Source organism: Rhamphochromis longiceps, linkage group LG2 (assembly GCF_057381845.1).
Source record: "Rhamphochromis longiceps isolate RC_006_pf linkage group LG2, R_longiceps_female_GT1.1, whole genome shotgun sequence".
NCBI classification, from domain to species: Eukaryota; Metazoa; Chordata; class Actinopteri; order Cichliformes; family Cichlidae; genus Rhamphochromis; species Rhamphochromis longiceps.
In genome coordinates, this window is record NC_140558.1 from 21,698,745 (window position 1) to 21,724,614 (window position 25,870).

The window sequence follows — 25,870 nt, forward strand, 5'->3', positions numbered from 1 at the left end:
GCATTGTCAGAAGAAAAGTTGATAAAATAAATGAAAAATGTTGTAATGTTCGATACATATGCGTACCGAACCGAAAGCACTGTATCGAACGGTTCAATATCGATACGAGTATCGTTGCACCCCTAGTAATAACCTAACAGTGTTTTCTGTAACATCGTTGATTAAGTGACAGGTTTCAGGGCTCAGATTGGACAGTCTTTTTAAGTCAGAGGGGACACCTGCTCGCATACCGACTTTCTGATTTGTTCCCATTGAACATTTTAATTTGACAATGACAAACGTGTTCAATTATATATTTTTTCACATTTGTAACAAATTGTATCTGTCTCAGAAAATCGCACAACCTTAGAGTCCATATCAATCACTGAACAAGATGTACAGCACATGATACCTGAGTATTTCTGCTGTTTTTGTTCTTACAGTTTCTCTACTCTAACTGTTCCATCCATTCATTTCCTTTACAGCTGATCCATTTCAGGCTCGTGGTGCAGGTGGAGGGGGAGAGCCTACCCACCTCCGCCTATATGAAAGGCAAGGTACAACAAGGAAAGGTTGCCAGTCTATGCCAGGGCTAACGTAACACACTATTAGCACTCACATTCACAGCTACTTTGAATCACAGATGTCTTTTGATTTGATTTGATTTTAGGAAATAAGGAAAGATTCTGACTTATGAAGAATCTTTGTAGATCCCATGATGTGACCTATGTAAGTGGCTGGCATCAATTATGTTTGTGCATTTTGTCTTAATTAGCTTATGCTTGTGTCTTGGTGTTACACGAGGTGCCAACTGATAGAATCCAATAAAATGCTCAGACTTTTTGTTGTTGTCAGTTTATTGTGAGGAGGCAGTTTTTCCACTTCTTTGTTCCTCCTTATATTTGTTCCTCCGAGTCCGTCCAGTCTTTTAAATTGCGTCTTAAAACTTATTGTTTTAGTCTGGCTTTTGATTCAAACTAATAAGCTATTTCATGGCTAGTTATGTGTTTTTTTTACCCATATTGTTCATATTGTTTCCTGCCCTCCTTTTAACTGTTTCTTTTATTCTATCTTGTGCTATTGCTCTGACCGACTGTGAAGCACTTTGGTCAACTGTGTTGTATTATTATGTGCTATAGAAATACATTTTGATTTGATTTTCATTCTGATAATCTCCCTCCCTCCCTCTAGGATTATGTTTTCTGAGTCTTTATATCGATTCTATAATTGTTTATCCTTATGTTGAGATGATGACTGTTATTCTCTCACTGATAAATTCAAAAACTGTGAACCAGAAATGCATAGCAGGAACGGTGCAGACCGAACACAGCACTTGTGGGCTGCATCGACTCAATGTGTAGTTACATTTCTAGGGAGGTTCAGGTCAACTTTCAGAGGGGTTTCAGAGGAGTCATGTGATGTAGCGATGGTGTAAATTTCCCACTGAAGCATAAACCCCAGAAAGAAGAAAAAGCACAGACATAGATGAACACTCAGGGAACTGTATACAAAAGGTGAATAACTGGGGCTGGGACACTGAGCCATGGCACAGAGCTGCAGAGTGGAGGCTGTATGGAGAACCAGGTGGGTTGCTGGCCGCACAGAGCAACAAGGGAACTGTAGCTGAACTGTGCAGGGTCCAGAGTATTAATCCGAGCAAGTAAAGGCTGAGTTCTAGAGCGGAGCCGCTGAATCAGATGAGTTTCAGGCCTGAGGAGCAGCACTGAACAAAGGCTGCAGACTGACCTGCGTCTGTGCAGCAGTGTGGGCGGTGGATGAGAGGGCAGCAGAGGTAGACAGTGTGATAAACTTTCAAACTTTCTGCCTTTCCCCGTATTTTTCAATGAAAATATGGTTCTTATTTTATGGCAAGAAAATGACCCGTTCAGTCTGAAATAATATCACTCAATTGTAAAGATAATAAAACTACTAACATGTAATCTTAAATTCTCATATTGTCAAATTTTACTTATTAGAAAAATAATGTAAAATTGAACAACTGCTTCAAAACAGTGACTTGCTTTGGTTGCAGCTGTTTTTGCAGGACGAGGTCAAAATGAATATTTGGGTGATTATGAGTAAGAACATGCGGAATCATAAAATTATGAATATTTGAAGTCTGAGGTTCACAAAGAATGTGCTACATCTCACTCAGCCTTGAGAATGTTTGAGAAGTTCAGGGTCTCTCCAAAGATCCTCAGGATTTTCTATACAGGCGCTGTGGAGAGCATCCTCACACAGAACATGACATCGTGGTTTGGGAACAGCTGTGTGAAGGACCAAAAAGCTCTCCAGAGAGTGATCCGTACAGCAGAACGCTGCTGCAGGATTGCTCTCCCCCCGCTTCAGGACACCTACACCAGGAGATGCCGGACTAGAGCAGCGCAGATACTGAAGGACCCGTCCCATCCTGGCAACAAACTGTTCCAACTTCTGCATTCTGGTAGAAGGTTCCGCATCTTCCGGGCAAGGACAGAGAGACTCAAGAGGAGCTTCTATCCCCAAGCCATCCGTGCCCTAAACACACACACCCGCCCGCTCACATCATCTCACATCATCTATAATTGACTGAGACAGGACTCTCTTCCAGACACTAAACCAAGGAACAATGTACATTTCAAATTCCTTTAATTTTAAATATGTTTATATTGTCTATCCTGTAAAATAGTCAGATGTCTATTCTTATTAATATACAGAATTCACCTGCTTGCTGCTATTACTGCACATTCACCCAATGTATATACTATATATATATATATATATATATATATATATATACACTCAACAAAAATATAAACGCAACACCTTTGTTACTGCTCCCATTCCCCATGGGATGGACGTAGAGACCTAAAATTCATTCCAGATACACAATATAACCATCCCTCCCAAACAGTGGTCACAAATCAGTCCAAATGTGTGGTAGTGGGCACATCTGCTATATTGAGATAATCCATCCCACCTCACAGGTGTGCCACATCAGGATGCTGATCTGACATCATGAGTAGTGCACAGGTGTACCTCAGACTGCCCACAACAAAAGGCCACCCTGGAATGTGCAGTTTTGTCTCACAGCAAAATGCCACAGATGCCACAAGCAATGAGGGAGCGTGCAATTGGCATGCTGACAGCAGGAATGTCAACCAGATCTGTCGCCCGTGCATTGAATGTTCATTTCTCAACCATAAGCCGTCTCCACAGGCGTTTCAGAGAATATGGCAGCACACCTGGACAACAACAACACATACGCCAGAATGCTGTTTATAGACTTCAGTTCAGCATTCAATACAATCCACCCCTCACAACTCATCAGGAAACTGACAGACCTGGGCATCAGTTCCCTCATCTGCAAATGGTTACTGGACTTCCTGACCAACCGCCCCCAACATGTCCGGCTGGATAACCGCTGCTCATCTACAATCACAATGAACACCGGTGTACCACAAGGCTGTGTGATGAGCCCTTTCCTCTACTCCCTCTTCACCCACGACTGCAGACCGGCTGATGGTTCCAACACCATCATTAAGTTTGCAGATGACACCACGGTGATTGGCCTCATCAGTGACAACGATGAGGCCGCCTACAGGGAGGAGGTGGATCGTCTGGCTGAGTGGTGCGACAGAAACAACCTGCTGCTAAGGAGCTCATCGTGGTCTACAGGAGGAATGCTGACCCACATCCACCCATCCACATTAAGGGGACGGCTGTGGAGCGTGTGAGCAGCTTCAAGTTCCTGGGAGTCCACATCTCCGAGGATCTCACCTGGACGACCAACTGCTCCAAGCTGGTCACGAAGGCTCACCAGCGCCTCTTCTTCTTGAGGACTCTGAGAAAGAACCACCTGTCCTCAGACATCCTGGTGAACTTCTATCGCTGCACCATCGAGAGCATCCTGACCAACTGTATAACAGTCTGGTACGGGAACTGCTCTGCCTCGGACCGGAAGGCGTTGCAGAGGGTCGTGAAAACTGCCCAGCGCATCGCCGGAGAACCACTTCCTGCCATAAAAGACATCTACAGGAAGCGGTGTCTGAAAAGGGCTGGGAAAATCATCAAAGACCCCAGTCACCGTTCACATGGACTCTTCACCCTCCTGCCCTCTGGGAGGCGCCACAGGAGCCTCCGGACTAAGACCACCAGGTACCGGAACAGCTTCTTCCCCACAGCTGTCAGACTCCTGAACTCTGCCTCCTGACATCTGACCCACGTTAAACACATGGACTGAACACACACACACCCACAATGGACAACTGTACCCTCAAACACACAATAATAACATGGACTGAACCACCACTCACAACCACTAGCACTTTATATAGCATCTGTAGAAATTATCCACACCCTCACTTATCTTAACTGCACTACTGTATAGCTCTGTGTAAATAATCATTCTGTACATTTGATAATTTTTAATCCTACAACTGTTTACAACTTGCATAGTTCCCATTTCTGTATAGCTGTATATCTCAGATTCCTGTAAAGTTATTTATTTCATATTCTGTATAGTTTTTCATATTTATATCCTGTTCATATCCTGTACATAGCTTGTGCTCACTACAGCCTGTACATACTTATAGTTATAGAATATTCACAACATACTTCATACCATGTACATTATAACATACCACAATAGACCCATTTCTGTAATATACTTACATATCTATATTATTGCTAATATATATTGTAATATATCTATATCACTAAAGCACTTCTGGATGGATGCAAACTGCATTTCGTTGCCCTGTACCTGTGCATGTGCAATGACAATAAAGTTGAATTCTATTCTATTCTATTCTAATTCTACTTACCAGGTAAAACTGGTTACAGTTTTGTTAAAATTTGTGACTTTCTCAGTGGCTTCAGACCACAAGCATTTAATGAATGTGAGTTAGAAAAAATGAAAATTACACACAGGATTGTGGAAATAATCATTAGCAGAGAGTAAGTGAGAAGTGTCAGTAATGCTGTCACATTTCATAAATAAGCTCAATGTTCAGCTCACACTGATGAAAATGATCTAGTTCACATTCACATTCCCAAAAATAAACCAGCCTGGTTCACATTCATGTCTTTTTTTTAAGTTAAAGAGCTGCTCTGAACTCTGCCACTAAAATCTCCTCCTACACTTTCATCCTCAGCATTCAGTCATTTCCTGACGTTCCTGCTATACCCTGGGTCACAATGACAAAACAACGTCACAGTTTTCCTGCTGACAAAAAGGCCACTGATCAAAGTGACCTGGAGTACTTCTCAGTGGAGCAGCTTTTGGTTTCCCATTCTACCCTGTGTTAATTATTCTGTTTGATCACAATCACTTATTGATATTATTTATCCATATTACATCATTCAGTCACAATGGACAAGTTATTTTATTTATTATTGGAACCTTCACTGACCTGCTTCACTCCTGCATGGATGTAACTGGCTGCTTATTATGACCGAAGGTTATAATTTATTCTTCAGGATCTCTGGCTACCATGTAGAACATCAGTTGTCACACATTTGACATATTTGTCATGTTCTGGCCTTTGTCTCGTGTTCCTATTGTCTCCTTTTCACTCCTCCCCTGTTTGTCTCTCTACATAAATCCCTCTTCTGCTCTCTAGTCTCTGCCAGATTTTGCAGTTTGTCAGAGCGATGGTAGCTCATCACCCATCTCCAGTTTCACACCGTTCTTGAACTGGAACTCTGTATAACTGCATACTTTTCTGTGCCTGAGGTCTGCTGCCTCCTCATGTTTGCTGCCTTTCCACTTTGCTCTGCTCAGTCTGTCACAGTCTCTCAGTCTAGTACTGCAGCCACATCGACTCAACTCATCATCACCTCCCATAAAGACTAGGCTGTCTCTCCATCATTCAACTCTGAATCACAGTAAAAGTGATTTTCTGCTGTTCAGGTCAAAAAATGATCAATTTCTTGTGTTTATTTTTTAACAAGCAAATCTTCATAGAGACTGTAGGAAATGTTGACAGTGTGCATAGGCAGGAGTTTGGGGTGTATGGATGCTACAACAAACATTGGACTTTTCAGTTTTAAGGCAATCGTTTTTATTTAAGTCATTGATTTGCATTATTAATTTTTATGGTCACCGTTAGAACAATTGTCCGTTAACCTTAAAGCAAATTTAACCAAATAAAAATCCTAAATCTAATCATACTGTTTTAGCTTCTTTAGGTAGCCAGACATTTAAAATTACAGCATCTTATCATAAAATGGTATCTTTGTGATAAACTCATTTCCAAACCCGGTTTACTCTGTGGGTCTAAAGTATCACAAACAGGAAGAATCTAGAAAAACTAAATGTCATGGAAACATGTAGTTACACCACGTCAAACACAGATATGTACCACTGAAAAACACAATGACTGACTGGACAACTCTTCTACTTACTAAGCAGTCAGTATAGAGGAGACACAGAGATTAATCCACCAGAAGCGATAACTCTAACCCTATCAGTTAACCCTGTATGTTGGAAAAAGGCAAAATGAGCTTAATGTTATTAGTTTGCTGACTGCAAAGACATGGAGGAACAATTCAATAAACTCAAAGTGATTACTTAAGGTAATAACTAAGGTGATGGTTAATGACCTGCATCAAAAGAGAAAAGTTAGCATCTCCCCTAAACATGAGGAGATCTGAGGCTAGCTGTGAAGCTTTCCAGACTCTGCAGAAAAGCTACAATGAAAAGACTCTGGTCATTTTAATTACCTGCTGCACGCATGCATTCAGAGAAGTACAAACATTTGCTGGTTTGAAAAAGGTGGTGTTATGAGTGCTACTGTGATTCTTCAAATGAGATGTATCGAACTCGATACATTTGCTGCTTGGTTTGAAACCTTTGATTTCCTGACCTCATGCTCCTGCTGCTGTTACTGCCGTCAGGAAGAACGTGTCTTACGTGAACATGTTGACTTCAACGTAAAAGTAAAGGCCAAACATACAACACCATGACCTAAGTTGAAAAACCCTCCATTTTCCTTAAAAACTGCCTCCGGCACGACCTCAGGCTTCGATGATTGACGCGACAGCATCGTCCTCTCGCTCACTGACAACAGCACAGCTCGAGAATGGAAAGATAAATGCCAGTCACGCTCTGTGCCCTGCACCGGCCACTCAGAGTAGTCGAGAAATCAAATAGTGTGTTGTTTTAAAGACATGACAGTGCCACTAAAACACCTGAGCTCAGCAAATGGGTTCACGGCCCCTTCCTTAGCCTTCCTCTCGTCCTCCCCCCGCCCTCCTGCTCATCTCTCCATCATCTCCCCTCTTGACCTCCACTCACTCAGCCTCCATTTAGCACTTCTCTTCTTCCACACCTGCACCTTCTTCTCTGACTTCATCTGTACATCCTTTCTCTGTCTCTTCATCCCTTTGTCTCTCCTCAGCATGTTTCATCTCCTTTTCATCTTCCCTTTTGTGCTCCGCTTTCCTACACTTCTTCTTCAGCCTTCCAACCTTTCAGTCACACGTTCATTATTCTCTTTCATACAGTCCGTTATTCCACCCCCACAAAGCTACACACACACACACTCTGTCCTCTTATTTCCCAGCAGCCCAAGCCCCATTTGACCTTAGTAAATGCACCCATAGAACGCCTATTGATTTATGCATACAGATGGAGTGAGTGAGTGTGTGTGTGTGTGCGTGTGAAAGAGTGTGTATTCCATTGTTCACCCTTCTCAATGTCATATGCTTGTAAGCTTCCCAAGTCCCTTTCAGTGTGTGAGCATGTGTGAGTCTGAAAAAGAAACTTGTGTGTATGCACATATATATAGATATTTATATATGTATGTGTGTGTGTGTCACTTGCAAACCCTAAAGTGATTGAGATGGAGAGGGTGTTACACGGATGCTCGTATGCATGCACAATCATCCAGACCCCAATATAGTCTGAATGACAGCTGGTACGTCCAATCAGGGCACACAGATAAGCACAGGGGCACCAGTTTGATTGGTAGATAAAGCGGATGGATTAACACACAGGGCCTGGTGCTCTCTCTGACTCTCTCATTCCCATGCTAAATAATGTAGCTGCTTGTTTGATGAAGAACAAGTAAGTGGAGTGGGCAGAGGGGAACATGCTGGAGGTAGGGGTGGGGAGAAACAGGGCAATCTGCAAAATGAGAGGAAATCAGAGGCGCTGACAAAAGAGAGTAAGGGAATGTGGAATGGATAAGAAAAATAAAATAATAGGAGGACAGGAAGAAAAGTGAAAAGAAAAGGACATCAGTGATGTTGGTTCAAAACTGCTAGAAGAGAAAAGAGGAAAAGAGTGCATATGTTACCCACTGTTGTGTCACCTTTCCAGAGCTTTTTACTCAGAATGTCTTTGCAGGAGACATATACAGATTTACTGCTGTTCACTAGGGGACTGAGGTCCCTGCTTATTCCTGGGGTCTATGCATTTTGTTAATGCTGGAAGTGAAACAAGACCAACGGTGTATCGTAACTTATATGTGTAGGAAGCTTAGTGTGAATAGTGTTGTGTCCAGTGTTGGTCAAGTTACTTGAAAAAATTAATCAGTAACTAATTACTGATTACTTCCACAAAAAAGTAATCCCGTTACTTTACTGATTACTTATTTTCAAAAGTAATTAATTACTTAGTTACTTAGTTACTTGGTTACCTTTTAAAAACACGATTTACAACCTGAAGAGGTGATAAAGCGATAGATCTTTCAGTCCAATTCTACTTTTTCTACATAATCCATCATACAAAATGTAATCAAATGGAAAACTCTCTTTTTTTTTAACTTGTTTTATCAGTTTTGATCTTTTAACTTTATGCATCAAGCAAAAATTTAATTATATGCAACATTCTCTGACTGGAAGAAATTTGTTTAACATTTAAACCTATTTTCTGCACATTCCAGCACATAAAATAAAATATTTTTTGTGTTTACACTCACTCTTTCAAATAGATGCAAGTAAAACGCAGCAGAAAATAAATAAAGTCAAAGACTCAGCGGTCCTGTTGCTCTATTTTCACCTGTAAAGCAGGACTACGGTAGGCGGAGGTTTACCCTGGTGCAGGTGTGCCGCGGTCAGTTGAAGAATCCGCGATTTTCTCTGTGAGTTTCCCATTAAGTCGTTGCGCACTCGGTGCTTGCTTGGAAGTTTAGGGGTTTTTTTCGCTGTAAAGTTTTCTTCCCACGCACAACGGACGCTAATGTTTTTGTCACTTTTTATGGAATAAAACTCAAAGTAAAGTCAGTACTTCCACGCTTTAAACGCTGCATGCTCATACTCTCTCCCACAATCGATATATGATCCATTGTTGATCTGCACACAGCTGTTGTCACCAACGGCGCACTAGCTTACGCCACTGTCGTGAGACATTCTCGCAAAAAAAATCACGGTTTTAGTAACACAGTAACGCAGCGTTCCTACAGGAAAGTAACGGTAATCTAATTACCGATTTTGCAATAGTAATCCCTTACTTTACTCGTTACTTGAAAAAAGTAATCAGATTGTGGTTGTGTCAAACTGAATTCAGCGAGTTCGGGACATTGGACTGTGATTTTCTATCTAATAAAATTCCTTTACATCAAAGACGTCTATTTAATATGTATAAAGAACAAACAACACTGTAGGACTTTTGTGTCTTTACCTGAAATGGCTAAAGATGCCTTTGATGGTGTTAGCTACTTAGCTAGCGAGCTAACACTGGCACCAGTAAAAGCACTGCAGTGTGTCAAAAGTGACCAACCAGTCGTTCTGTATTTAAGAGTTAAAATATACATTAGAATATAAATTTAAAGAAAGGGTGCAACAAAAACCGTATAGCAAACACATCTACTTTATTTAATTATTATAGAGGATGGTCTCTGTGTAAAGTTAAAAAAATAATTGTGGATAATGTTCTGGTGTGAGCTGCATTAAGATAGAGATATATAAAAACAGAAAGCTCAAAATTACACGTTTTTTTTTCTAATTTATTCCACACAACTCAAAATTCACTATTTGATGGATAACACCGGTGTAGGAAAACTAATAAAATATGAGATGATGGTGTTTTACTTTGACAACGTTACATGATATTTAAAATGTCAGTGTCAAAAATAATCTTTTGGAGGATATTAGCTGTAGTCTAGCGTATGGATGCAAAATATGTTTTTTATTGTGTGAAAAGAAAAGTGAGAGTCAGTTTGAAACAGCTTCAGTCTACTGGTTTAAAAGTGAGAGGTCACTGGGGGAATAAAAAAAAGTGTAGTCATCACTGACGTCTTTTTAAATGTGGTCAAGTTTTAATATTGGTAATTCACAACATAATAAGAACCTACATCCATGCACAGACTGAAAGACGTACATCAAATTAATGTGACAGTTTGCGTCCACCCCCCTGTATGGACTGACATCTTCATTATGACACTGATTGGATGAAGGAAGTTGCCAGTGATGTAAGGAGTCATAGCACAGGAAGGCGATGTTTCGTTCAAGGCTACAAAGTGCTATTTCTTGCATCTTTTGTTGATCCAGTGTAGTGTGAGGCTCATCTGGTCTCAGTTGTGCTTGTCACTCATGTTCTGAGTGGGGCCTAAAGCTGAGGTAACCCCTGTGTCACACGCCTCTGTATGCTTTGAAGCAAGGGATAGTCAGTGAGCTATGACAAAAATTGACTGTGATGTGCAAAATATTTGTCAGTGTACACTCTGCTGTGTGTGTGTTCTCACTGTGTCGTTACTTTGTTACAGGAATATCTTTGCCATATGCTGCTAGCACTCACAAAAGCCATGACGGCACTTAAAGTTAACTACATGCCAAAGGCAAACGGTTAATGCTCTGAAGCCAAAAAGCTGATTTTTGGCAAAATGATGAATTAAGGCCACAGTCACAGTCAAATGCACATTAAAAACTGATTATAATCTGCTTATTTAGCGATTTAATTGTTAAATCACTGTACAACTCATGACCTAAACCTGATTAATGGGTGAGGAGCATGTTTCTTTTGTGCTCACACCTGCCAAAAATTCTGGCATTATTGTTGTGGATTGTGGGTTTTAAAAGGTTACAGAATCCCTGCCTCATGTGGGAGTCTGCTAAGCCAAATCTGGCTTTGTAGGAACTGTGCCTGAGCCATCAACAGCTCAGCCAGCTTGGAACAAACACTGGAGATAGTGTCTGTAAACCAGCCAGGCCACAGTGAAGCTGGGCAAAATAGGTCATGGGCTGCACGCTGGTGGATCCTCAGGAGAATAGAAGCACGGTTGTGTTTTGATGAGCCTGGCTCCCCTGGTGAAACTCTACCTAAATTTACTCTTAATGGGTCCAGGGGATGAAAATGCCGAATGCTCGAAATTTCAGGCGTGTAAACAGCTGCTGATAGAAATTTTGGCCATATTGGAGGAGTGGATGAGAGCCTTTCTGGTTTGGGGACACTCTCTGTAACCAATCTGCCTTTCTGAGCTGTAGTAAGCCGTGCTAAGCCAGTTTGAAAGTTGCTGCCGGTCTGCTGTATGCCTGGAGCATCGGGTGATGTGTGTGTGAGTGTGTATCTGTGTGTTGTAATGCCCGGAGGAGGTTTTTGGGCTGTAGATAGGCCACATACAATGCTCCCATTTGAGAGTGAGAAAGACAGAGAGGGAGAGATGAAGGGAAACAGAGACAGAGAGAGGAAGTGAGTATTTTTGGGTCATGTGGGTTGCCCTATTTAGCGGTTTTTGGTGACATGTCAAAGGCACCCACACAAATACACAACACAGAGTCGCATACCAACAATCCATTTTGCTGAGTATTATCAAAACGGCCCGTTTGCTTAAGCAGCTTTTCAAAATTACCTGCCATCAATAAATCATACTGTTGATTCATTCTGCAGGAGCAGCACCTGACACGTGTTCAAAGGCGCTTCAATAATTTAACTCCTTACAGACATCCAGTGTCGGCACTGGATGTATTTACCTGTATGTCTTTCTAGTGTTCGTCAGGTTTCATTGGCTGCTGCTGCGATCCACACACACTCTGAATGTGACCTCGTCACCTCGACGACATCATCTCCCAGACGTCCCAACACCTCCTGCCGTGTGTGCTTTCTAGGATTCAGTGCAATCTAGAAAAGTATTAATGGGCTCATCAAGTAAAATTGAACATTAAAAGCTGTTTTAAAATAAAAAGTTAATTTTGTTACTTTTAAAAGTGAGTTGACAATGTATTTTATGATCTTAACTTAGATATAAATTGATTATGAACAAACATTTTTCTCTTCACTTAGAAAGACTCAAGTATGAAATTAGCACAACCTGTACGTCTGCTGAGTACTTCCTTAAACTGTCAGTGAATAAAATGGTTCTGTAGTCGCTGCAGCTTCAGTTTGAAATGTTTTCACTGCTTTTTTTTCTTAAATTTCACATTTTGGTTAAAATTAGTCAAACAAAGCAGCGACAACAAGACAACATTAATATCATCTATATACACCTTAAAATTTTTGTAGTTTCCTTAAACAGTCAAGACGTGTGCAGTCGTTTGTGGATTTTTTTTTACACATCAAAAACATTGTCTGATAAGCACTGTAGTTCTGTTCACACACAGTTCTGTTCTGCACAGCAGGTGCAGTAAGTGAACATCCTGAAGATGAAGAAATTAAAGAATTGCCTAATTTAAGAGAGGGACACGTAGCCCACTTGCTGATTTTCTGCTGAAATTGAAATCCATATTAAGTGTGCCACAAATGTGTACAGGTGTAGAGTTAGTGGAGGAACTGCACTTTACTTCTTCAGCTACTTTAACAGATTTTACACCCACACTTACAGAGGCATCACTGTGATGTTGATGATTTGCTGTTCTCAAATCATCAACATCAAATGGTGACAAACTGATGTCAGTGCAACCAAATTACATTAGCTCCACGGAGTAACAGCCCTCTTTCCCCTCCTGCAAAAGAAGAGAGTATTTCAAAGAGCATCTTGGAGCGGTGGAGCAGAGATGTTTCCAATATGTACCTATTTTAAAGTTGTTACAGGTTCTGAAGAAAAAAAAGCAGAAAGATGTGAAGCTAGCAGCGGGTCTGAAACTCGATACTGTGTATATGCTATAGATGCTGTTTATTCTATAAATGCAGATAACCGTGGGGTCCAGTCTAATTGGAGGTTGTGTGGACAGGATTTCAGGTGCACCTCTGCAGGTTTCGCAGTTTGAGAGTTTCAAGTAAGTGAAGTCCGTCCTACGAGGCTTTTGTGCATGTTCAGATAGTTCAGAGAGGAAAAGTTTCATTGTTAGAAAAAAACTGACTGAAAAAACATTTTGAAGGTTTTGTAGCTTTCGAATTTGTACCTGCCTGAATGCCTTAGTCAAACATAAATATTTCATACTTAACTAAATTAATTAATTTAAAAGTTTTACACTGGTTGAATTCCTTGCAAACAATTTCACCAAACTTTGCTTTTATGTCCATCAAAATTGGTCCATCTAAAAAAGAAGAACTCATGTTTTTGTAGACGAAGCACTCTGAAGCCAAAAAAGCCCTTTTTTTAAACATGTGCTCAGTATGCCAACAGCCCGAAGCTTTACTGTTGCTGCTTAATATGTTTTTATTATTTTATGAACATGTTTTATGTTTTTCTCTTTGAGATCTAAATAAATAATTTCGATAGCTTAAATTAGAATAACTTGATCCCTTTATATCACTAAAAAACTCAATCAAATCAAGTTCTTTACTCTTAATTATGCCTTTAGAGCGGGGGGGGAGACTCCAGGTCTCGAGGGCCGGTGTCCTGCAGGCTTTAGTTGTGTCCTTGATCCAACACTGTCATGGTTCTGCGTCATTTTGACACAACTTTTTCTGTTTTGGTGTTTTTCTAATTTGTTTGGGGTTTTGAGTTGCGCTGGTTTGATTTTGTATTAAGGGTTATTCTTGGTTTTCTTCTCTTTATGTTATTTGTTGTTCTGTCCTCTAGTTTAAATCACTGTCTTCTCTGTTTTATGTGTTTTATTCTTCCTGTTTATCTCTCAGTGTCAAGTTTGCGTTTTTGAGATTTGTTTCTTATTTCCTGTTTTATTTTGATAATCCCAGTCCTTTGTCAGTGTATTCAGTTTTACCTGCCCCTGACTCGTTAGCCCTAATCTCTCCCAGCTGCGTCTCCCTCCTGTTTCCTATTCCCTGATTACTCCCCTGTGTATATAAGCCCTGCGTTTGCCGTTGCTCTCTGTTGTGTTGTACTGTCTCCATGCTGTGTGCTTGTCGTGTTTTAGTTTCTCTGTGCTGAGTTTTGTTTTTGTGAGCGGTATTGTTGAGGAGATTTTTCCAGCGTTAAAGCTGCGTTTTGAGTTCCAGTCCTGTGTTTGTGAGTCCTGCATTTTGGGTCCCTTTTCCCTTCCTGCCTGCCTGCCACACAGCCATGACAGGCACAGCTGATTCAAATGGCTAAATGACCTCCTCAACATGTCTTGCAGTTCTCCAGAAGCCTGGTAATGCACTAATCATTTGATTCAGGTGTGTTGACCCAGGTCACAAGTCATCGATCCATAGGCGTTGGGCTAGAGTTACATTTTAGCAAGAAAGAAGTACAGTTTGAGAAAGTAGAATCTCAGACCTTTCATTAAAAATCTTTTACCTGCATTTTGGCACAATATTGGAATTTTAAGATGGGATTTGATGGTTAAATAGCTGGGTGCCATACTGTGTAACACTTTAAGAGTAAGCAAAAGAACTGTAAACTCAATATGAACAGGGAGACAATGTAAACGTGCTAAAACCAGAGTGACGTGATCATATTTTCTAATAGCTGTTAAAAGATGACTAGCAGCATTCTGAAGTAACTGCAAGTGATGGACAGATGAGTGTTCAAAACCCAATTACATAGATTGCAGTTGTCCAGAGGTGATGAAGGTATGAATACACTTTCCGAGGTTTCTTGGCTCCTTCTTGCGAACGTGACGCTTCAGCTCCCTCCATGGGCTACCTGGTGATATGTTTTGGGTGTCTAAACCGCTGAAACCCATCAACGACCCATCAATTACAGTGTTGTTACTGCAGGAAGGTTCAAGGTCTTGTCCCTGACATCCTTTGATAGCTTCTTGGTCCTGCCCATCCATGATGGTGGAGAGGTTGGAATGTAATAGACTGATTCTGTGGTCAGGTGTGTCTGCAATTGAGTCATTGATTAAACTCCAGCACTCTTTCAGCATACTTGGATAGGTATTATATCTACAAGCCCAACTATAAACTGAAACTCATTCCAGAGAGACGAGAATAGAAACATGATTAATAAATCTATGATTATGGATCTGCATGTTATTTCATAGTGGCTCCTTCCCCTGAAAGAGCCACTATGAAACTCATGGTTATCACTAAAAGAGCTTTTTTTTCTGCCATTGGGCTCCAAGGCTGAACTTTCTCAGTATTTTGCCTCCCCTAAAATGCTGGAGTAGCTCATTTCACCATTTAGCTCTTCTGCTTTTGTTGCATTTGTGTTAATCAGCGGTGCCAGCTGCTGTAGTGTTTGGCTGGAATGAAAACCAGCAGTCTCTCAGGCCTCGATGGGACATGTATGAAAAGCATTGATGTGCAGTATTCAAGAAGCTGACATCAGGATGCTTTTGGGTAAAAGGAGAGTTTGGAAGAATCCAGCAGCAGTAATTGCATTCCTTTACTATTGCACCACCTTTCATGACTTTGGCTAATCTGTTCTCGATGGAATATTGAACAGTTACAGATAAATGTCAGCCATCTGTGTAAGTGTAGAGCTCCCTATTTGAAACCATTCAGTGAATTCTGCCTCAGTATGAATGTCTCGGCCTGCATAGCAGCTTGCCAAGACGGATCAAAAGTATTTGCTTTTGTCTTTAGACAGAGCAAAAGTTGTATGAGTGTAGAGGTACCTTCAGTTTGTCATTGTGTGACATGTGTAAACCTTTGGTTTTTGCAGCCACCTTGTCAAATGTTAGTGTTACATTTTGCTGAATGGCTCACAATGAGATGTCTGTCACGACTGTTGAGTGAGAAACTGCCAGCTACCTCAGATAGCCCAAATTACTCACATTTCCCACCGTAGTGCTCATGTAACTTAACAACTATGAGTAACGGGTTAATATAGTAATAATATATCTAAACAATAATAAAGTTTAAACCTGATGCAAACATCATGACTACACAAGTATAAATGAGCAATAACATTCGCTCCATGAGGACGGGCAACGACTGTAGTGGAGTCACTGCAGAGGTCCTCTGATCATCGCACAGCATGCTTCCAACCTCCTTATGGAGGCAAGCTGTGCTAGCAGCATTATTCTCCTGACCCATGGGGTTGTTTTGACCACATAGGTCAAAGGTAATAAAGGCGAACTTTTCTACTGTAAAAATCCTGTGATTACAATTGGATTGCACTGAATAAGAAACACAATGTATTGTAGTACAAATGATACTGAAGTACTAAAGATTTGTTTGAAGAGATAAACATCTTTGTGTTGATGGAACTAAAGGACATTGGACATTGAAGGATAGTCCTCCCCGAGCATGTGGTCACACTTGGGGATGATCACATATTACAGAGTAGTATTAGCCACCATGACACTTTAGCATTTGATGTGTTTATATTTGTTGTTAAAGTTGTTGACAAAAACTCTCTTTTCTCCAGTGCAGAGATTAAAGATTACTTCCCGTCATGACTCCTGATGCTGTACGTTGGCTCTTCACAAAACTATAACTAAAGGAAACAAAATGGTTAAGTTGCGAAGCACAACTCGAGAACATTCCTGGTTTGGTTTTGGATGATTAACCTTACATGTTCCTCGCTCTCCCTTTGGTTTCCTTTCTTCCTTACTACAGTCAACTGTCCAATAAAGCCAAAGCACACACCCACAAAGTAATAATAATAACTTGGTGGAAGAACACTTGAGGTCATTGTTTGAAATGGTCAACAAGCAGCACTGGTTTCTTCAAATACTTGCTTTGTTGACTTGCCAAGCCACCCCAACCTCCACGGCCCGCACTGACTTTGTAGCTTCGTGCTGTTTCCTGTCTTGCTGCAAATAGATAAAACTCATTGTTGCTAGGGTTTTGTTACTTCAGGATAAACTGGTTATTTTGCTGCATACTTACTGAAACAACTGGCACTGTAGTTTTTCAAATGAAGGGAGTCTCAATGCACAAACGAGAGCTGTAGAGAAATAAAGTGTGAACATTTTTAATTAGGCCTTCTTCAGCCAGTTTTCTTTGACCATCTGTTTGTCTTTTTATCTCAATTTTATTTTAATGGACTCAGAGAAGAATTGAGTCATAGTAAGCTCACAGTGTTCTCCAGACTTATCTGTTTTTATATACGCACCATGGTCCTAACCCTGTATATCCCAGTAGAATATTCCAGATTCCTGACTGTCGTGAAACATTCCAAACACCTAAATATAGCCAAAAACTGCTGTAAAATGTCAACAGGTTAGTTAAATGTAAAGATCACAAGTAGCTCTTTTAAACCTTTTATGACCATTTAAAAATAGTATATTTTTCTACATTTCCTCATCTATTTCTCATTCCCTTTTTCTCATACTCCACTTCTTGGTCTGCCTTCTTCACCACTGCTCTCATAACTCATCTCTACCTCAAGCCTCATCTCCTGAATTGAAGTTAGGATCTAACGCACAACAACCTGCATAACGATCCTTATTTAATCTTGATATTGTCCCAAATACTGATTTATATCAGATCAGGCATGCGACCCTCTTGCCTTCGGAGAGCTTTGTCAGCCTCTTCCAGAGTAAATAGTCACTCGGCCACTACGAGGAAACAGCGATCTGACAGAATGCACTCACTAGACAAAAGGAGTCGCGCAATCTGCAAATGTGCTTTGCATTGTCGTATTTCAATCGTTATTTGCTTGGACCTGAAGTTTTGATGCCTATTATGTATTTTTTTTTCGGGGGGCTCCAGGGAGAATTCCTCTCTTCTGGTCAATAGGATAATATCAATATGACTCTGAAAGCCCACAGCCTACAAATATGTCCATTACAATAACATCATCTGCCAGCACAGCCACTACAAAGCACATTCACGGTGACACATGCTGAAGACTAGCCCTCCATGTCCCCTGCTGCATGTTGTGCACAAACAAGTCATGTCAGTTTTCCGGTCACAGGCTTTTCCCATTGCCAAACATTTGAATGAATGTTGATCCATAAATATTTAATTGGTCCCCCATCCCCTGTGGGAGCAGCAACTAAACCCTCGATATCTGACTAACGAGATAAGAGGAGACTCAAACTCAGTATGTAGAGGGGAAAAGACAAAAAGGAAATGTCAGCAATAAAAACGGGAATATTTGAGTGCATGTGGCATCACAAAAAGTGGAGTATGTGTTCTTCCAAATGAATGGATGCATCAAAGCACAGCATAACAACAACGTTCCACTGATGTTCACGGCAGGAATGGAATAAGCATGGAGGGAGGGTAACAGCACAAACTAGGAAGGAGGACACATGCAAAACAATTAGGCATTCACTTTTAAAAGAAATGTGTAGACTGTGTGTTGCACAGAGGGGGAGGTCATGGAGGAATGTACGGTGTTAAGTATGATTGATGGGCTGGGAATGTGCAAGAGAAAAGGAATCCGCGAGGTGGATTTGCAGCAGACAGCTCATATTCAGAGAAAATTATGAAGAAAAAGTGAGTCAAGGTAATTACAAGAAAAAGATTATACAGCAGTGATGTCTGTCTGGTCTTGTCTGATAGAAGCCAACTTGGTGTGTGACTCAACTTGATGACTTAATGATGTTCTCTGCATTAGCTGTGGGCTGGCCTGTCCAGGGGGCATTGACATTTTCTGATGAACTCATCATTCACAGACTTATAAATACAGCTTTAAAGACAGTGAGTCATATATCATATGTACATATAGACTCAACCGAGCAAGTTCTGCAAAAGTGTATCCATTATCTTTCTAGCTTGTCCTAGCTGCAGCTTGGCAGAAAGAAGGTATACCCAAGACAGGTCATCAGTGAGCCACAGTGCTGCTACGTTCAGTGAGACCGCCTGAGGCATGTACTACAAAGCATGATATTGTCTTATCCAGTTAAGTTCTGGCTTTTCTGTAATACAAAGGTGGCTCACTTCTTACTGGGCTAAATTGCCATGGTAACCGATGCTGTAGACCTAACGTTCTCCGAAGCAGGTAAAGATCCAGATTAGTGATACACAAGTATGAAGTCATCACCTACCGACCAATCAGTACTCCAGAATATATCATCACCACCTCGGTAAGATTTCTCAGAACTCTGCAGGGAGAGTAGAAATGTCTAAAATATTTTTCTTTCCCCGATGAGCATCGATAATAATTATAGATTTTTTTTTCTGTTGCCAGGAAACAATTTTACAACAGTTTTGCTGTTCTACAAGTGTAAATTGTTTTGTAACGCCTGTGATGTCACTTTTTTTAACAAAAAAGAGACATCACAGGCGTTACAAAACTTGTAGTCAAGTTGACATCCGTGGGACCTCCGTTTATGGGCTATTTATAGTCCAAATGTGGTCATTGTGGACGTCTTTTCAATGTTAGACTTTGACCCATTGCCGTTTTTATAATGCTTCTACATGTATAGGCTCTGTAGTCCCAGAAACAGTTATGTGTGAAGGAATGCAGAGTGAACATGTCCAAGATGGTGAGGCCTCTTGAGCTTAAACAGAGCTGAGCAGCTGCAGTGTGGATTTCGAGCAGAAATTCCCCGAGGTGTCGCGGATAAATACAACAAAATAAAACCAGTACTGCTACCAAAAAAAAAAGATTCATTCATAACACATGGGAAAAGACCCAGGGAAACCGAGTTAACGATAAAAACAATAAAAAAAAATAAAAAAAACCTGAAAAGCATAAATTATAAAAGCATAAAATCCGAGCCTCAGCTCTCGTGGCCCGGTACTAAATGACTCACTGACTGGTACCGGTCGAGGGGTTAGGGACCGCTCTTCTTAAGGACATATTGATGGTTGGGAGGAAGTAATTACTGAAGTTAACTCAGAAAGATCAGTTAGAGACAGTGATTGGCTACTGTTTGGTACAAATTGGTCTTAGCCTTAAGCCTTGAAAATTCCAAAGTTGTGTGAGTTATAAAAAATAAAAAAGCTTCAGTGACCTGATTATGAAAGGGAAAGTATCCATAAAGATCAAAGCTGTTCTTTTGTACCCTGTAAGCATGTTCTTTGGTGCCATTTGTTGATCTTTATTGCCAGCAACAAATGACCAAAAGCTAATATGCTGTGTGTGGCCGATGGTCTGGCAGGTTGGTGTAAATGCACCATTAACATGGCCTTCCAATCAGTCCTTATGAATGCTGTCTGAATCATTATCGCTAAACTGTCAAGCAGTTTTTTCAGATCTGCCATAGTTGGTTTCAATTACTTCGTGAAACCTACACTACTTGAATAAGGATGGCGAAAAACTGTGGTCATCATTATAAGCAAACATTAAGACTTCCTGGCTGATCTTGCGCTTATATTTCTTAGAGCTGATTAAACTTATATTTTGAAACCTGCTATAATAAGTAGACTAAGAAAAGCGCTGCTTCCTGTGCAACTGTGGGAAATTAAAAGTAAAAGATGTAAGCCCCACTCTCTTAAAATGTTATAAAGAGACAAATGCAGTTGTTGTAGTAAACACTGTCTCATGACAGCATCATAGATTAGTCTGAAGTGATTGAACACATGTCCAATGCTCATTTTCAGACCAACACTGTCATTCAAAGAGATGCAGGTAAGCACTTCATGATCAAGGGTAAGACAGAATTGGGCAAATACGTAAAGAAAAATAAATTGTTAGCAATGAAGCAGCTAAGAGTTGCTGTACTAGACTGTGAGGCAAAAAGAAGAGGAAGAATAGAGATGCGAAGGGAACCGAGTAAGAGATTAACTGTGTTCTGACCTCTAGCAATGGCATCAGTGAGCTGTCTGTGTGATTAGAGCTGCTGCACACTGACTGTAGCACCAAGGACGCTGCAGAGATGGGCAGAACTTCTGAGAGTATTAATTAGTCTACAAACTGTATCGACCTCTATTGAGGAACAGTAAGAATTGCAAAAATGGGAATAGGAAAAAGCCTAAGAGTGCCAGTCTACCCCAGTCCGGTATGGAAGCCAGCTAAGTTGGACCAATTGCATTTGCAGGATGGGATATGCAACTATACAGTATTAAGAGGCAGAGGACCAAATGTGTTGGACAGTGGTTCATGACTCCCAGGTTAGCACTGTTTATTGCACTGCAAACTGGGAATACTGGGCTCAGATTCAAATCCAGTTAGGAAAACTGTGGGACAATAATTGCCACTGTTGGTATCTGAATTGGATCAGTCTACTTGGGACCAATTTGGCTTAAGTTCCCTGGACCACAGCCTCTTTTCAAAGGGTTTCATTTTGAAATGAAAGACAAAGAGAGCCTACAAAAATATATTTTAAAAAAAGAGTACAAAATTAAATGACTTGGAGAGGAGATAAAGTGACTACAAAGAAAAAAACTAACTGACAACAAACAGATGGATCCTTGGAACAAAGATACAGAAAATGTAAACTAACACATACAAAACAACTTCAAGGAGACACAAAACTACTAAGAGACATAAAAAGACTCCAAAGACACAGTAAGGGATCAAAAAAACCAAGTGAACAGACCAGTAAGCAACCAGAAGCAGACACGGAGCAACCTGAAAAGACACCATCGTTACAAAGGTGCTCACTAAAGTGACAAAGACACACAGATGAGCAGAAAATGATGAAAATGTCAAGGAGACCAAAAAAGTGTGTCTCCAAACAGACATGAAACAGCTGCAGAGTCAAATTATCACATTCACAAGATTATCAGACCTGACCTTTGACCTTGACATCAGGGTCAGTGACACACTGTCTGAGGTTTTTAACAGATGCACTTATGGTATCAACTTGAAAATCCTCGGTGATTTTCAGAAAACCTGACCTCTAAACATTGGGAGCATCTCCAAAAAATCCACCTCAAGTTTAAACTCAGCTTAAAAATCTTACATTGCCTCGTCCTGGTGCTATCATTTTCACAAAGTATGGTGTCAACACCACCCACTCACGGGCTGATGGGGGGATAATACCTAAAGCAACCAAACAACAGAGAAAAACTACAAACAGATATGAAGCAACTACAAAGACAGAAAGCTACAGTTACACATGCATGAACACAGACACAAAACGAACTGGATTCAAAACAAACAAAGAGCCACAGAACAATTACAAAGTATATCTATTCATTTTCATATATTGTTAATTTGAGTCTATCAAATATTTTGTACTTAACAAACATGATTTATTGTTGCTTCTAAACCTACCTCTAAATCATGACTTGACAACAGTCATTCGTTCATGTGGGGCATTTAGCTAACCTGCCATTTTTGCCTTTAACTTCTTCCAAGTCCAAGTTTCACCAGACACAGTGTGATAAATACTGTTTCTCTCTGACAGCTTTCATATTGTCCAGATAAAATCTTTGCTACAAAGTCATTCATTGAAGATTGATGATATAAGTTTTCAAAAGCGCCTGAAAGAAAGTTGAAAGCTTTTCACAGGCCATAATTAAAATGAATGTTGCCTCCAGAGTGACTGGCTGCTTAACTTGTTTGTTGTAAATTTATGGTGAGAGCCAGAATATGAAGTGCCAAAAGTGCAGAAGGAAGGAAATGATAAATAAGAGATATGTACCGACAGGAGAAACAGATGACAGGAAAAGAGTAGAAGGCAGAGAATGAGAAAATTAGTCTGAAGTGTAACTAAGCAAGTGCTTGGCAGCTCCTTGTTCTCTGAAGATCTTCACTAGAGGAGCTCGTTCCTCCTCCTGTTTTCTCTTTGTTCAACTTTATGTCAGCTTCTTTTCTTCACTGTCTTTTAATTCCTAGACAGACTATATGACATCCTCTTCCTCTCGTATTGCATAGTATCAGCAGAGATAGTGTTTTCCTTCCAAATTCTTTCTGTTTGTACAGCCAGCCGAAGTCTCTGCCCTTCTGTTGTTTTGCTTTGTGTATTTGTAAAATGTTGAGACGTGTTTCTTGACTATTGCAGCAGCATAAACGTGAATATTCCCAGTCTTATCCTGGCGCAGATGTTCTTCCCTAGCATGCTATCTTTATTGACTGCACTATATGGTATCAGTTTGGGAAATGCTCGTTTTTTAGGCCTCACGATCCTCATGCACGATCCTCATGCACAATCCCAGATCTACAAAAATATCTTTGCAAGTGTGGTATGAACCAGTCTATGAATCGGTCTAACTGAATGCATCGTCACAGTGAAGAGTTCTAAAATACGCTTAATGAAAATGGTGGCATGAGTATCTTGGTAATATATCAGGCATACCATTATGATCACTGACAGGTGAAGTGGATAACATGGAGTATCTCTTTGTCGTGGCGTTAGTGGGATATACGAGGCTGCAAGTTAACATTTAATCCTCAAAATTGATGTGTTAGAAACATTTTGATGGATAGACGTTCCATTCAGAGCATCTCCAAAACTGCAGGGGTGTGTGGTGTTCTCCAGTCTGCAGTGGACAGTGTCCATCAAAATTGGTCCAAGAAAAGAACAGTGGTGAGTCAGCAACAGGGTCATGAGTAGCCTTACCCACAGTGAAATCTGGCCAAATGTGTGGTCCAGTCCAAAAGATAAGGTACCGGGAACAGGTAAACACACACAGGGGGCAGAAGTCTATTGAAGCTGTCATAGGGCGAGAGGCGGGACACAACCTGGACAGATCACCAGCCTGTCACAGGGAGACAGACAACCATGCATACCTACTGACCTAACCCCACTAACTACATGTACCCAGAGACACAGAGCTTCTTCCTCTGAGGCTACAGTGCTAAACACTGCGCCACGAAACTCTCACTCCATATTTTAAAAAGTAGGAAAGGTATGATTACCAGGTTTGATACTTTTTGTCCTTGACAGCTTAAACCACAATAAACAGCACAAGCAGGCTCTTGTAACCTTGACTTTCCTGTGAGTCCAGGCAGCTATCCACTCTTTTTTTTTTTTTTTTTTTTTTTTTTTTTTAAGGTGTCCCGTTTGGATCTTTAGCCATCAGAATTGTTGTCTTGAGGCCAAGAAAGATGGCAAGCGGATTTATTTTACCAAGTGGATCATCATGACCTTGCCATATTGGTCCATTTGATTGACCTTTATTATAATTATGAATTTATTTTATTTTCAGTTGCTACAAACGGGCCAGACATGAACTGGGGGATAGGACAGGGAGAAAGAATGAAAGAAAGAGAGGGAGAGAAAGAAAACCAAAGGGGAGAAGAGACGGTGAGAAGGGGGGGAAGAAAGAAAAAGAAAAAGAAAAACAAACAAAACACCTGGATCACCTGTATGGAGAAAAAGAACAGAAGAGAAAGCAAACAACAAAGAGCAACATAATAAAAAAACCAGCACCATCACAATAAACTAGCTAGCAGTAGATACTAAATATTAAACGATATTGTGCAGCACGCAAGATAGACAGTGCACAATGTGCTTTGAGGCAGCAACCAAGAAAGGTGTAGTCCGCGTCTGTGAACACCCGTGTGTACACCTGTGTGCATACCTTTGTGGATCAGCACGCTTGTATTCCAAAGGTTTCTCCATGTAACGATCTGCTAAGGAGTGTGGGGAGCCACAGCCCCGTCCACCAGGGTATGAAGCAGGTATGGAGGAGATCCAGGCCCCAGATATCCAGAGGCCCCAGAGTACAAGGACCCGAGGAGGACCACCAAAGGGGGGGGGGAACCGTGCCACCCTCCTGGGAAGAGCTGAGTAGAGCCCCAAAGGAGAGGTCACCCCGCAGCTACGGAGCAGAGGCCAGAGGGGGTTGCAGTGGCGTGCCCGCGGGCTCTGCCGGCAGCCAGCTGTGCCAGAGAGGACCGAGCTTCAGGCCCAGAGGCCAGAGGTCTGAGGGCATCCCACCCCCTGGAAGGAGCCCACCCGGGCCACAGGCGCCCGGCCCCGCCAATCGGCCAGCAGGAGTGAGCCGGTACATACATGAGCGCCCAGCCCCAGATGACAAGGACCACCAACACACCAACGTCTGAGGGCATCAGCCACCGGCAGGGACTGTGGTGAGGGGAGATAGGCCTCCGTACTTAGGAGGGCCTGAGATGTACCCAGAGAGGTTGAGTCTAAAACCAACCTGACATATAGGGAGTGCAGAATTATTAGGCAAGTTGTATTTTTGAGGAATAATTTTATTATTGAACAACAACCATGTTCTCAATGAACCCAAAAAACTCATTAATATCAAAGCTGAATGTTTTTGGAAGTAGTTTTTAGTTTGTTTTTAGTTTTAGCTATTTTAAGGGGATATCTGTGTGTGCAGGTGACTATTACTGTGCATAATTATTAGGCAACTTAACAAAAAACAAATATATACCCATTTCAATTATTTATTTTTACCAGTGACACCAATATAACATCTCCACATTCACAAATATACATTTCTGACATTCAAAAACAAAACAAAAACAAATCAGCGACCAATATAGCCACCCTTCTTTGCAAGGACACTCAAAAGCCTGCCATCCATGGATTCTGTCAGTGTTTTGATCTGTTCACCATCAACATTGCGTGCAGCAGCAACCACAGCCTCCCAGACACTGTTCAGAGAGGTGTACTGTTTTCCCTCCTTGTAAATCTCACATTTGATGATGGACCACAGGTTCTCAATGGGGTTCAGATCAGGTGAACAAGAAGGCCATGTCATTAGTTTTTCTTCTTTTATACCCTTTCTTGCCAGCCACGCTGTGGAGTACTTGGACGCATGTGATGGAGCATTGTCCTGCATGAAAATCACGGTTTTTCTTGAAGGATGCAGACTTCTTCCTGTACCACTGCTTGAAGAAGGTGTCTTCCAGAAACTGGCAGTAGGACTGGGAGTTGAGCTTGACTCCATCCTCAACCCGAAAAGGCCCCACAAGCTCATCTTTGATGATAC